We start from the raw sequence: 15,523 nt of genomic DNA, 5'->3' as shown, positions 1-15,523 counted from the left end.
TGGACATGATTAACCAACTTCATACCATAACTAAACTGTCTAAAATACAATGTAGAGATCACACGTTATCACATTATCAAATATATTTTTACTTGGATTACTACACTTCCTCAAGCCATGCTTTTACCCTAATGGACACTGGCATTACTACATCAATCAAAACACTATTAATGCTCTTGTATTATATGTAAAAGACTAAGAAATTGCATGGTGCGTGAATTATAAATGTATACTATGACAAATCATTTAAAAACCTCTAGCCCTGAGAGCAAATGGCTTTGATTTAGGGACCTATTTTTATGTGCATTTTTAAATAGTTCTGAAACATTAATACACACTGTAAAAGCTTACTGAAGATGACTGATATGTGAGACAATAAACAAACACTGCAGTTCAAAGTGGTACTGCAGCACTGACACTGAGGCTTTTAGGCTGTCTCTAGTTGAAATGTCTAAACTCTCTCATAAGAAGTTTCCATTTTTTTTATTTGTATCTATTTGATTATCGCTACACTTTTTCTAAGATATTTGGGATTACTGTTTTGTGCTTGTTCCTTTTTTTTTCTTTTTTTTGTATTTATGTAGATTTATTTGTCTCCGCTGTCCGATGCATACAAACGTATAATGTCTTAGTGTTGTCTTGGAGATCTAAGTTGAATCAATTAAAAAGCTCAGGATAGATGTCATTTATAGAAAACCCACATATGTATAATTTTTGGCCACCTATTTAAAGATTTCTTTGTATTATTTAAAGAAAATGTCAAATGAGTGAGAGCAGTTATTTAAATCATATCAATATATGCATAATTCAAATATTGACAGCAGTCATTTATTTTCTATAATCCCTTTGACGTGATAAATGATAATTAATTTTTTTATTTTCAAAAGAGAGCACATGTCCAAGATAAATAATATATAAATATGTGCTGTTATCTCAAACCTACAGTCAAGATAAACCACAGTAACAGTTCAGAGCTCTAAATTAAATATGGACAGTGTCTTTATTTCGGGGGATTTAATCTTTATTTCCATACTGGATTAAGATAATATAGTAATGAAATGTTAAAGAACTTCGGGGTATTTTCACGAGACATGACAGCAGCTCGCTGCATGTTTAAATGCTTTCAGGGTGCTCAAAATATTTAGACGCATTAAGGTTACAGGGGATAAAGATACTGTTATGCCAATCATGTCAAAACACGCAGTTTTCACTGTACGGCTTCTGCTGTCGGCTGCATCCTGCAATAAATGAACAGCGATGCTTGGCTGGTTAAATAAATGGAAGTAAACAAGTACCTGAGGTACTGCAGCAGTGTCAAACCTTACAGCCCATTCTGCACTGCTTAAAAATAGGCCTGGATTACTCTAGCGGTTTCCACTCTTGACTGGTTTCCCCAAAGCTCTCAAGTGCTCCAATAAGAGCTGAAAGGAGTTATGTCTACTTCTATGCTTCATGTTTCACTTCCGACTTGTCAGCTTTCAGTCACTTAACTAACCAATCATTTCACATTGTAGGAATACAGTGTTTTTTTTTTTTTTTTTGTTCTAAGATTGCTGCACAGCCTGAAAGAGAAAGTAAGACATTTATAGGAAAACCTTATTTAATTTAATGCACCAACCTTTTCAGATGTGGTTGCCTGACTAGGCTGGAAATACAAGCGTGCCACTATTATTTTCATCACTTTATATTTAATGAATTAAAAAAAAATGCATTGGAATCAAACATTTTTAGACTCACTTCTACATCCAAACTGATGAAAAGCACAGCAAGAAAACATCAAGAAATGTGTCACCGTCCAAATATTTTGGAGCTTGCTTTGTATTGTTGTGTTCCAGGTCATTTTCAGCTGTCATACCATGAACATTGTTGTTGTTGCAGTTGACAAGGAACCATATGACGTCTGAAAACAAAACAAAAGTACTGGTATTGGTATCTGGGTAACTGTAACAGAGAAAATCCAATTGTGTTCTGGTTTGGCAAATTACAATATGATACACAGCGTATGATACAGTATACTGTAATGACCCTGATGTGTCTAAATATAGGGATATCTTGGAAAAGTTTACTTGTGTTGTTGCCAAACTCAGTCAGTTCAATGTAAGTTACACTGAAAGGCTTTGCTGTAGATTACCAATATGTGAAAATTGTTATTGGTGTAAATCAGTGACTGTCATTCCTTAGGTTCATGGACACAGAATAATCACAAACCGACCATTTGTTACAGATTATTTGTCTTGAACATTTTCCATTTTGATTCTCCAGCTGTTTCTTTCCAAATATCTGTATCTTGGCCAGCATCTGCTCTGACTGATCTCTGTAGCTCGCTTCCTGTGAGCTCTTATCACAGAGCAGGCCAACTACTAAGCTTTGAGGAAGTTTGCATGATATATGAGTTTGAACAGAAGAATATGACGAAGATGTCCACCGGCACATTACGTTCTCGCATATCATAAAAGATCTAATAGCCTTTACTTTGTACTCACCGTTGATTGTCTTGTGCGTTGTACAACTTCATCTCACGGGTTAAAAACGGGCGCAAAGTGGAAACTCATCCTGTCTTTGTATTTCTGCATCAGCTGTTCACATATTATTTCTTACGTCCTCCGTCTGAGTGTCAATCACTATCTAAAAAAATGTACCTGTTATAATGCTGGTTAGGTTCGAGCCTGCAGAGGAGAGTGAGGAACTGTGTACAGTCTTAAAAAAGATGTTGCTTCAAACAAAAGCTCTTTCAGTTTGACAAATAAAAACATATCTGTGAAAATGACATGGCTGCTTTGATTTCTTTTGTCAATTCCTTCGGTATGAAACACATCTTGATACAGGATGAATTCTGCATTGACATCCCATCATAGATAACCCAGACTTTAATGCTGACACTTTAACCTGTAAGTGGTAATGCAGAAATGTAACAGAAAACAAGTAGATGTGTGAAAATTGAGATTTATATTTATTAGTCTGATCCCTTAGAGATTACTTTTCATCTGTGGATGCATCAGGTAGTGATACAAGATTTACTATCCATGTCCAAACAGCTCAGTACAGTAATTGCAGTATATAACAGGTTGCAAAGAGAAGCATTACATGTTCTGGCCATTGCTAACTCAGCTAACTGTAACCTTCCTACAAATTTGTTAACAAAATTGGAAAGTTAAATAATTTACAAACTATTCTGCAAATTAGCATAAACACACTGTAGTTTTGGTTTTTAATTAATCAGATAAAGATTGTTGCAGCACTTGGCCCTCTACTCTGTCAAGCTTGGCTCAGAGTCAGCATGGTTTTACCACATTAAGTTGCTTTCATTGATTTTCTTTGTCCAGCCATTGCCAGTTTCTGGGTCTCTCGGGGGGTTCACAGTTGTGGCAGGGGATCAACGTGCGTTGCAGGGCTGAATCGCAGCGGTGGCAGATGAAATGTCCAGTAATGATTCCGTTATCAAAGTGTCAGCGCAGAGGGAGGCAATTTCCTCGTAACTGAGGTGAGTGAAGCTACTTGGCAATTAAAAGCTGATTAGAAAACAATCAGTTTAGTCTTGTTGTCCTTTCCATTAAAGCTTCATCAGTAAAGATTTTACATTTAAAGTGAGAATGACCACAGTATGGTGACGGATTGTTCCCTCTTTATATAAATGTCAACGAAGTGGTATTTTACATGCATCGAATCAATGCAGAACACGGGGCTTTTCCACATAGAAAACTGAACTGCTCATTTTGTCTGATTAAATAAGTTTCATTATCCATTTCAACATTTTAGAACTTTTATTTTTTAAACTCAGTTTCCAGCACCTTTTCAGTAAGGTACACTAATTTCCTCCGACTCCAATGATGCCAATTATAAAAGCATAATATCATTATTTGAGTTTGTTAGATTTGACTGTAATTAGTACAGCTGGCTGGACAGAACTGATAAGAGATATTGTGTTCAAAGCCGTTTCATTGAAATGATTAGTGTAATCAATGTGCAGAGGTTTTCATTACATTCACTGGAGCCTGCAGAATAAAGGAAAGTGACAGAAAGACATGAAGATGTTTGCAGGAACACAGAGTCTCTACCCTTAAATTCACTTTAAATACACAATGAGGCAATAACATATTGCAAAACATTATACCAATATTCGTAATTTTATGAATATATTTTCTTATCTATTGCTGCAGACATGCCAAGGACCTGGCTAAGGCTTTTCTTTGTGATCTGCTTCAGCCTTTCGTTGTTATAATTTTTTACTGTTTATTCATCTCTACATTGTTTTCTCATCTCCTACTTTTGAACTCCCAAACTACACATCTACAATAATTCCTGGCATCTTCATTTGGTTTCAAGAAGCTGTTGTTTTTCTATGAAAGAAGCTCTCTGTGTAATAAAGCAGCCTCGTGGTTTGCCATCTTAATTTCAACATTTGTGTAGCTGTTTGGACTTCTCTCTGTTCCTTGACCTTTTTATTCCCTTTCCAATTTCACTTCTTTTATCTTTTCTCATGCAAGGAGCATAATTCTATTACCACGATCAAAAGGCAAGTCATATTTATTCTGGTGACCTACTGATTAAATTGCAAACTGATGAAATGAGTCTCCAGATTAAAGCATCGCTGCACTGTGTAAACCTGAGGTGGAAGGAGGCTAATACACATTCATTTACAAAAGGCTTTCTGTGAAGATAGGATTTTTTTGTCACCAATATAAAAAATATGGTGGTTTAAGAGCAGCTAATTCTTCAAAATTCTTAGAACTTGACTAGGTGCTTTTATGAGTGATTTTTATTTTTTCTATCAATGGAGATCAGTGGTTTTAACTATAAGCAGTATTACTGTAATAGAGTAGCGCTTAGAAAGTGCTTCAGTAATGCAAAACTCCAGAGAAGAAGTTGTGTTAAATATCGCACATTGGCATCATAGAACTTCCAATATCAAAAATGTACCAGGTCTTGCCAGGATCCATTTCAAACATGTTCTTTTCCCTCAGAATTTTTCAAGTTTCAAGCACGAAGTTGCATAAGCCTGAGATATATTAAAAGTAGCATATTATGATTCATGAAGGTTATTTTTAAAAGGGCAGGCTGAAAGAGAAAGATGTTCACAGAGAGTGCAGTGTAATCTGGAGTCTCCCTGGCCACCTGTCTAAAGAATGCTCAAAAATCTATTTGAAGAAACGTGATGAGATTAGAGTCTAGATCCCATCAGATGCGTGTCCATTAGGGAATGGAATTGATAAGAATTTCTTGATACCAATGCCATTATCAGTTCTAGTTTTCGGTCCAATTCTTCATTGATTCCTGATCAATTTTCTCTGTGGAAAAAAAAAATCCAAGAAAAGGATCTGATAAGCTTGGAGGCACACGATTCACATGGTTTGGAGCCAGTACTCAACTGGAGCCGGTTCTCGATTCTCATCCCCTGCTTCCTTTTGATAAAACAGTCTCAACTCAAAGTTCATTTACTTTTCACAGCTTTTGACTGTGTCACAGTTTGCTCAGTGTAATAGAACTCTAGATGTTTAGACTTTACATTATTCTGAACAAAATAATAGAAACAACCATGGGATAATAGAAAGTTTAACAACTGAGGAAACTCCATCAGCTGATGAAAACTGTGTGATGTGGCTGAAAGCTCTAGCGCTTCCAGTTCTACATTAACCGGGTGAACACTCACTGTACTCATCACTGTATGCTGCAGAACTGTGAAAGAAATCAGGCCTACAAAGTTCTGTATTTGTTATGTTATCCATGTCAGTACTGTCCGAGTCAGCGATGCAATATGCCATTCAGTTCCACTAAGATAGTAAATCCGCAGCAACAAATGTATTGTCAAGGATGAATAAGCCAATTCTGATCCATGATGGATAATTTGCTGATCCTATAATACGTCCCATTGCAAATCCAGCTTTGATTCGTTCTGAGCTTGTGAATGTGGGTCCTCTTCTGTCTGGGGTGTGTGTTAACATGAATATACAGTGTAGGGAGGGATAGGGGTAATTTTAATATCTCACTGATAGAGCTCACTTGGTCATGGGAGCTGTCTGGGAGCTGACAACATTTACTGCACAACTACAATTGGCAGAGCCCGGCTTCACACTACAGATGCTACACAGACAAAAGCGATTTCCAGCACTGATGTTAAAGTTTCATCCTGACCAGTGGGTTAGAGTAATGGAAAGTGCACTATTTAAAAATATAAGATGTATGGAGATGGTGTAACACAGTGTATTCCGGTTTAACCAACAACTCCTTTCAATCAATAAATCACACGTCTGATTCTTAATGAATGCATTTAACAACCATTTTTGGAAGGCTAGAAACTTTGCATTCTAACTGCATGCATCTATAGCTCTAATTTTATAATAAACAGTCCACTCAGGCTTTTGGTCCAAATGCCCTGCAGCCCTTTTCCAGAATTTAAGTCGAATAGAGCACGGGAGATGAAAAACATATCTGAAAAACACCAAGCAACTATCATGCTGGAGGGGGGATATCAAACAGCCAGAGGGATTTTTCACAACCTGGCAACCTGAAAGTTAGTTCTTATGTATGACTCATAACAGTTCCATTAGTGAATAATTTGTCAGCCATTAACAAAGTCATTAGCCACAGCCTATAAAGTCTTTTCAAAGGCATTGATCAGAAATAGGATAGCCATCTGTTTTGTTGATCTGGTGCCCCTTTCAGTGGGACATGGAGCAGGTCATCGTGGGAAAGCATTTGTACATTTACCCATCCAATGCAAGTGTTTTCTGGAAGGTATTTGCACAACTGCAAGAAATCACTTCACAGGCAACATGAACATGGGTTGTATTCATGAACACATGGATTGTGTTCATGAACACATAATTCATTTTTGCAGTCTCCTGTGTAAAGTTGTAAAGTAAAAGTAAAGTAGTTTGATTTGATGCCAGACACAATAATCACTCATTTCAGCTGGTAAAGTAATGATCTCTGCTCCACGGGACAAATCTACTCACACTGTCTATTCAACCATCTTACATGGTTTTCACTTTTTAACTCATTTGTAGACTCAGCCAGAGCGTTTATATCTGGAACATAACGGCACCACCCAATGTTTGAGCTATATATAGTGTCACTAATCATATGGACTAAATTTGTCTGCATGGCGCTCTGTTTGTCGCGATGAGTATTGAGGGCAAATGAGTTTCAAGTGATATCTCTCTTGTTATCTTGTTTGTGTAGTCTTTGGGGAGTTTTTTTTTTTTTTTTTTTGGCAGAATTGGGCCAGCCTTGTGTGCACGGTTCACCTCTCAAATGAAATTGATGCTAATGTTATTTTGGGTTCAGTTCTGGTACCTGTAGAACAATCAAGTGGGACAGAAATTACCACTAAAAAGCTCCCGAAAGCATCAAACTAACTCTCGTCATTTATCATTGAGGTCAGCTTGGATGCCTTTTTTTTACTGTATGTATTTGGCAGTAGAAGCATGGCGATGCAAGGCTCTGTGAGGTGATAAAACAACTCCAGTTTCCGTGAGAACAGAGCACATGAACAAAAAACCACAAGGTCATTTTTGAGGCATTTTTGACAGAATCTGTGCTCCAAGTCAGGTGAGTTTATACATTATTTTATATAACATTTTCATGGAGGTGTCTGCAAGCCAATTTAGACTGCATGGTTTCCCAGTTATCCCCTAGATAAGTCATTATTTCACTGTGTGACATGTGTATCTGCTCATAGGAAATGTATTCTGAAAGAGCAAGGACTGTCTTGCCAAGGTTTTACGCACTGGTTATTAGTAATTGTCATAATCATTTTACATTTGAAAACAGTATATGTCTGTGAGTTAAACATATAGACTAACATTATTTTTGACTGCTAATGCATGTTAAAAAAAAAGTCAATTTTTAGTTGACCTGTCTGATTAAAGCAGAGCTTGTAGCAATGCACCAACAGTTCCCTTCTGTGCTACAGAGCATTTTAGTTTCTCAGCTCATTGTTCTGGTTTTACAACCTGCACCTTGGTTGTTCTGGTTCAGTCTTACTGCTCTCATCAGAGTTGTTTCGTTTAAATCGCTCTGAAAAACTTGTTGTGCCCTACATGCTAAATACCAAATAGCAGACAGGCAAAGTTAGTGACTAGCTGGTGAACGTAGCAGAACATTTAGCAGCTAAAGAGCCATATATTTCCCTTAAGAGTTGGCAGAGACCACAACAGAGCTAAGTGGAGAATGAATATTGGGCTTTTGAATATATCTGGATGTTTGCTAACAATAGGCTACATCAACTTTGATAAAAAAGGATTAAAAAAATTCCCTTATGGTAGTAGAAGTGGTTATAATGTCTAATAGTGTTTAACATAATAAACAAATAAATACCTTCACCAGAACAGCTTCCATTCTCACTGAGAAAAAAATTACTGCTTTGCATCAGCTTTACATCAAAACATAAAAAAAATAACTTACTAAAAATTTACCGTGTGTAAAAAATTAGGAAAGTGTGGTTTGTTTATACTGTGATTAATTATAATATTATATGCTTTATCATGTCAATAAAATGAAGAACAGATTTTAGGGATCAAAAGTCATCAAAGGTTGTGAAAGAGATGAAGAAGGGAAAGTTTTCAATACAGAAATGAGACCTCTGGAGATGAGGTCCTTGTCCCTCAATGATGATATGACTATATGATGGAGGTGACAAGACGTTTGCAGCAGAGTCAATGAAAGATACATGAGCCGAGATCCAGTGAGCCTCCAGTCCATGTCAAGAGGAATGTGAGAGCCCAAAGCCTGAGACAGTTACCTCTTTAACGACTTGCACAAACTCCAAGCAGAAATGTGCTCTAAACTACTCAGTAGTGTAAGTAATGCCTACAGCTTTGAGAACACAGCGAGAGCTTCAGAGTCAGGGCAAACAGTCCCTGGAGATCCAAGCACTTCTTTGGGTCAGCATTTCACACTGCACAGTCAACTTCCATTTTACTTTTCAAAGTCAAACTATTTTATTTTGGTCCTTCCTCAGACAAAAAAAGAATTTCAGATGATAAAAGATGTGGAACATTTAAACATGCCTTAAAAAACAAAAACAGCCCTTTGTCACATGAGTTTCCAGGGCACTGACTTCTTGAAGATCAGTTTACATTTTCTTTTATGTTTAATATATTATGTTTAATGTTGCCCTTTAATTTAATGTAACGTGTGAATGTCACAGTATTGTTATAATGTATTCATACATAGTATGTAGTTTAGTAAAGCTATGCCATTTAAACAACAAAATATAGCTTTTCTCATGGACGCTTGTTCTGCTTTTATAAAAGTAAATTTCATCAGAGGGAATGCTGAGGGCATGGTGCTGAGAAACAGTTTGATGCTGTATCTCAAAAATCTGATTAATTATATTTTCGTACCTCGCTGTCTTTCTGTCGCTCTGAGCAGAAAAATACTTTCAAGGCCACACACACACACGCTGATCCAGTGACTTTTGAATAGAGTTTTTGACTTTTGGATAAATGCAGTTTTAGAATGAATTACAGCGACTCTGTTTGTTGATCCTGTAGGCTTGTGAAACCCAGCCAACATGTTTAACTTACTTCTTTGTCTGGTAGTTCAAATATGCATGCCTTCTGTAGACCCTCTGTGGACCCAATTAGAATCAAATAATGCAAACAAAATCCCTCAAGGTAGTAATAATGTGGTTTGGATATTTGTATCTGCAGTGATATGGGGTGCTTTGTCGCCTGAAGCATTTTCACGGCATACATTTTGTAACAATACTTTGGCCTTGCATCATTTAGATTTGGGATTGTCCTCTATTGCTTTTTAAATCATTTTTGGACTCTGAAACATAGCATAACCAACAAAATGAGATAAATTCAACCCTTATGCAATTATTTGGCTTTTACAGGACAAATGCTGTCAGTTTGGTGACCTACCTCTTTTATTTACTTGTTACTGGTTCTATTTTTAATAAAAATCAAGTCATGATTTCATTTAAAAAAGGACACATTTCTTCTGTGCTGCTGTATAGAACTAAAACTATATACTGCTCTGTTGGAGCTTGAGCTTGTTCTGGATAAACTTAATTCAGCTGACTCATTCATCTGAAACAGGTATTCCATATAGTCAACACAGAGTGCTTACCTTTATTCTGACTGAGGATTAAGAATCTGTAATGTGTGCATACATTTTCTGATGGTTGTCCTCAAAAAGTACAAGTCCAGTGATGATGAGACTGGCCTTTAAAGCTTTTGTGGTTAAGGTCATGTTATATTTTTGTTGTATTAAATCATTTATGGGTGACATTAGAGTGTGATAAAGTTTTTGTTATCGTTGAGTCCACATAATTCAGTTTTTCTATGTGCAGTATGAAAAATAGTAGTTTGTTTTTGTACGAGCAAGTGAGATCAAGTGAGAATTTATCTCCCTCTCCATTTATAAAATTACACTTGAGAAATATTCTTTGCTTTTGTGATTTCTGTATCAATGTTTTCATCTTTACAGTCAAAAGCTGAATATCTGGCTATTTTATTTATACAGGCAGTTGGATTCGCACAACTCTGAGTGCCCCCCTGGCTTGAATGCTCTCATTGTCGTTTCATCCCATGTATTACTCCACTTTGCCAATGGACTGTATTCAGCCAGATGTAATTAAAGCGTTTTAATGGGATGATTCCCTCAGAAAACATTTTGCAGTGACTAGTGATCCTTTTACCAGACAGCTGGAACGATTCAAAGTCTGCACATGTGGGTCCAAATGTCTGAGACCCCTTTTCCATTCACTTGAATGGACTTGCACTTTTGGATCCCACTGCACATTCACATGTACGCGTGTGTGCATGTGCGTGTTTGTGTGCCATTCTCAGAGCCAGTGTGTTGGAGTTTTATAATAGCTGTGCAGCCTCACAACCTCTCAGAGTCACAGGAGGAGAGCACACAGTCAGATTCAACTGAGGAAGCTCTTGCTTGTAAATGTGCCTGTCCTCTAACATCAGAGCTGAATGCGCTCCCTTTGATACGATATTTGAAGGGTGACATTGTTATCTAGAGGGTAAACACTGTATCTCAGTCATGATCAGAACCTAAAGGACATTTTAACTACACAGAGATTGAATCCCTGGGTCACTGTGATGGAAGTAGCGACTTCTTTACTGATAACAGATTTGTACAACTGTAGTAAATTTTACACAGGCTAATTCAATGGGATATTTCGGTGTCAGGTCATTTTCTGTTTTGTACAGTCATGTTTTTGAAATGTTGAGCATCCACAAATGGAGGTTAGTCTGTACCAGATAACAGAAAGCAAAACACAGTATGTTGTGTTTTTAAAAGCAGGTCTCCAGAATTAAACCAAATTAAGTTTAACTGTGATAATCAACTTCACACTTTTTGACTAAATGAAAACTCCTGACATTAGTTTTTGAAAACAGTGCTGTCTGACATCTACCCTTGAAGCCAAATAGTTTAATTAATATTTTCAGGTGCTTATAATGTTGCAGTGACCTGTTTCTTATGATTCACTCAGTTACAATTTATCATGTCAAAAAAAATATTGCATGACACATTTCTCTTTTTCGCTTGTTGAATTATGTCTAGCAGAGAATTTTACCTCCTGTGTCTTTTATACGTATTATGTCCAACCAAATAAATAAATAAAATCAAAACTTGTCGTCAAATGCAAAAGTAAGTCAACACAATCTGCATATTCATGTGTTTTCCCAACAGCTTCTTATATTTAAAAAAAAAAGAAAATACACACATATCCTCCCAGAGAGTCATGTGAATAAACAAACACTTAAATCCTTGCTGAAATATGAACTCCTTCCTATTTGCATAAGCTTTTTTTATTTACATTTTGAGATGGCAGAGATCATACCAAATTGGCATGAAAGCCCAATGAGCCATTTGGGTGCAGCGTAACACTTCAGAGAGCCTTTCAAACCAACCGCCCTCTCATCTCTGCCAATGAATGCTGCATGTCATTAAAACTTAATGCCAAAACACAGGAGGCGACTCAGTAGTTTTATCAAGAGTGAAAAATTGTGACTTGAAATCCACATCAGGGCGGAGTAAAAGACATGAGGGGGAAATGAAAAGGAATAACCGCGGATCTCATCTCTGCAGTTATACATGTTTCATTGCATGGAATATATTGATTGCTGAAATCGAGTTCAGAGAAACTAAATGGAGCTACAATATGGATGCAGGGAATGCAATCCTCATCTTGAGAAAGAGATGTAAGCTGATTGCTGGTTACTGATTGTCAACAGCAGGTAGACTGAAATATTCACAGGGGTGTGCAAACATGGTTCTGATAACATCAGACATGCATGTTTTAAACATTGTCAGAAAGCCACAAGCCAAAGAGAAAGATCTTTTAATCTCCAGTAAAATGTTATTTTGTGAGTATACAGGGAAATATAATGCAAATTTATCTTTTTTTCTCAGTCTATTATGTGCTTTGTTGAATCTCTGTGTAAACCTTTCGAGCGATCTAAAATTAGTTTGAAGAAAAATTTTGCTTTTTGGCCAAATTACTAAAGCAGTACCTGAGGAAGGAGCAAACAGGTCTGACCTGAACCAAACCCTAAGAAACCCTTAAAGCTTGACAGACAGGAGAGAATAAGGAAGGGAATGTGGGGCAGGATGTGACTGGGAAGAGGAAATAGCTTTAATGCCTGCAATCTCAATTTGGTCAATCAGCAATCAGAGCGCACTGAAACACTAATGAGGGGTTTCAACATAGGATTCAGCAACACTGCTGCTGATGCAGATGTGATATGACAGTTAAATCAGCTATGGGAGGAACATTTGCTGGGCCTGTGTGGTGCTCTGATGGAGCGAACTGCAGAGTCACTCTGATTTGAAGGGTTATTTGAGAAGAAGAAAATATTATATTCCTACAGGTATCAGAGGTAAGTAGCAGTCAAACAGCCCAGGAGAAGTGATAATAATATACATCACTGATGTTTCACACACTCTGATGTGAGAGACCCGATTTTATAATATCTTCGGTCTGTCTGCTAATATGTGATACTGCACAGTAGCAAACACTGCAGACTGGTTTTTTTTATTATTATTATTATTTTTTTTTTTGCCATTCTGTGTCATAATACTGGCTTATTATGTAATCATCAAGAATGTAAAGAGTTTTATTAAACCAGTCCTTATTTGACATTGTGTCATAAACATGCAAGATGAACACACCTGGACTGTCTACAACAATATGCCCCTGTGTGTGTATATATATATATGTCATGGCAACTGTTTGCATGTGCATGTCTGAGTGTTTGGGGGAAACAGACTCTCTCTTGAATAAGCACAAGAAGAGGAAAAACATTGACAGGAACAGCACAACACTTGTCTTTCTACTCCACACAGAAACTAGAGTAGATAGTGTTTTAATAAACCAGCCTGTTGGGGCAGAACGAGCAAGTCTGCATTGTCTGAGGTTGAAAACAATGTATAGAGTAGCTGCCTGAGCAGTGAATCCAGTCTGAAGGCTGCCTCAACAACCCAGCCTAATAACACGGACGGTTAAAACCCGCTATTGCTCTCCAAATGGTGGCATCTGTCCCCAGCAGCTGTCCTTGCTTGTGTTCTCATCTGCTCAGGTCAGGCCACCTTCCGCAACCTCCTCTGACCGGCTTGGGGCTCAAACATCACCAAGACTGATGCTGCCAGTTGTTCAGCTACCAGGACAGGTGAACTGCCTTGGCTGTGACCAGTCGTTGCTCAGTCTGTTTGATCTACATCATGAGCCCCATGTGAAACGAGGCACATTCAGCCAGCTCTGCTCAGCAGCAGGCCCTGGTTCAGGTATGAGCAGCTCAAGTCTTACAGAGGTCAAACAGATGGCAATGATGGAGAGAGGAGTTTCAGCAAATTAGGCTGATTTGTCAAACAAAATCAATTATCTAATAGTTTTCTACTGACTTGGAGTTCTCCCAGAGTTCACTCTGGCTTCCTCTTCTCCTCTTCTAATCTGCCATACCTAACTGAGGATGTACCACATCTATCAGTAGTGTTATTTCTGTGTTAAATAATGACAGCCAAAGTGATTTGTCTGTTTGTTTTCTAAACTGTGGTGGTTTCCAAACAGTCAATCTGTCAGTCAACTTTTCTCTGTTAAGAAAAATTAAATAAATAAATAAAAAGTCTGCTACTTTTGCAGGTCATGTTTGAGTCTTGTGTTATGTCTGAGCTCTGTGTGATCTGCTTCAACAAGAACAGCTCACTCACAGAGGTGAATCTGTAATCTCGTCACGATAAGTGAACTTTGGCCAATTAGGCCATCAAAGAAAGTTTCGACTAAAATGGAATTGCATTTTAGCTTCAAATAATAGTGTGTGTCTTAACCCTAATAAGAAAATAAGAACGTGTCATCATCTGGTGTTTGACTGGATAAAGGTGGAATGAAACACAGGCGTGGACCTTTAGAAAATTAATTGTTCAAACAAATAAGATGTTGCAAAATTGCCCTTTGTGTATTATATTATCTTCAATGTGTCTGCTGTCTTTTAATTTAACATGGAATGTTCCTTTACTGCATGTTGTGGATGGGTCTCCCAGGAAGACTGAGATAGTGGTGGATCTGTATTAATTTAAATGATATGTATTAAATTATTCAGAGAAAATAACACATGTCAGGCTGCAGTTCCATTTGTGACACTGACATGAAAACGTCAGACTAAAAATTAGCATGCCAGCATGGTCCATTTAATATGCATCTGATACAAGATATATTAGCATGTGCATTGCTACATTTTTGTGTTCACAAGCACAGTTGTGCGCTTATGTTTATGTGTGAACATGTGTCTGTGACATGAAGTGAAAATGAATGAATCATCAGAGCTACTGATCATGAAACCTAATTTACTTTTTTTAACAGGATATTTGCACAAGGCCTCCAGTTCTACAAACCAATATTACACAGATGAAATGTAATTGGCTAATTGTCAAAATGCTGCACAGTCTGTTGCAGCGACATATATCCCATTGAGTGTTGATGTGAGAGTGGAGCAGCATGTGGTGATGTCCGGAAACACACGAGTTCTATCTTCCTCGCAGGGCTGCATTAAGAGCTGTCTGTGAAGTCTGATAAGAGACTACAAATTAATGACATTTTAATTACGGAGCCATTTGGATTCTCTGTCTTTGTTTTATAACAAGGACAATAAAATAACCTTTAGGATGCTTGCAGTGGCTCACCCTATCTTTACAGTCCCTCTGTCCCATAAAAGACAATAATGTAGGATGCAGTGTTAACATATCATGCCAACACCAATCAAAGGGAAAGAGTTTGCTGTTAAAACAAAAAACAAGTGACAACATGATACTTACTTGTCACGCAATCAATAGCCTTTGTGTGTGTGTGTGTGTGTGTGTGTGAGACACTCTCATTGTCAGCTCTCTGTAATCATCATTATCTCCTTTTCTGGTGTTAAAATCTCTGCATTTCCTACTTCAAAATTCTTTCTCTTGGTTTCGCACCTCATGCGACTTCACACCATCACACTGCCTGGCTTCCCTGGCAAAATCTCTCATTTTTGCTAACAAGTCAGTAGCTCAAACTTACACTCTTCATTAG

This window comes from Toxotes jaculatrix, chromosome 7 (assembly GCF_017976425.1).
Source record: "Toxotes jaculatrix isolate fToxJac2 chromosome 7, fToxJac2.pri, whole genome shotgun sequence".
NCBI lineage: Eukaryota > Metazoa > Chordata > Actinopteri > Toxotidae > Toxotes > Toxotes jaculatrix.
The sequence above is the reverse complement of the archived record's forward strand: the minus strand, read 5'-3'. Positions refer to the sequence as shown.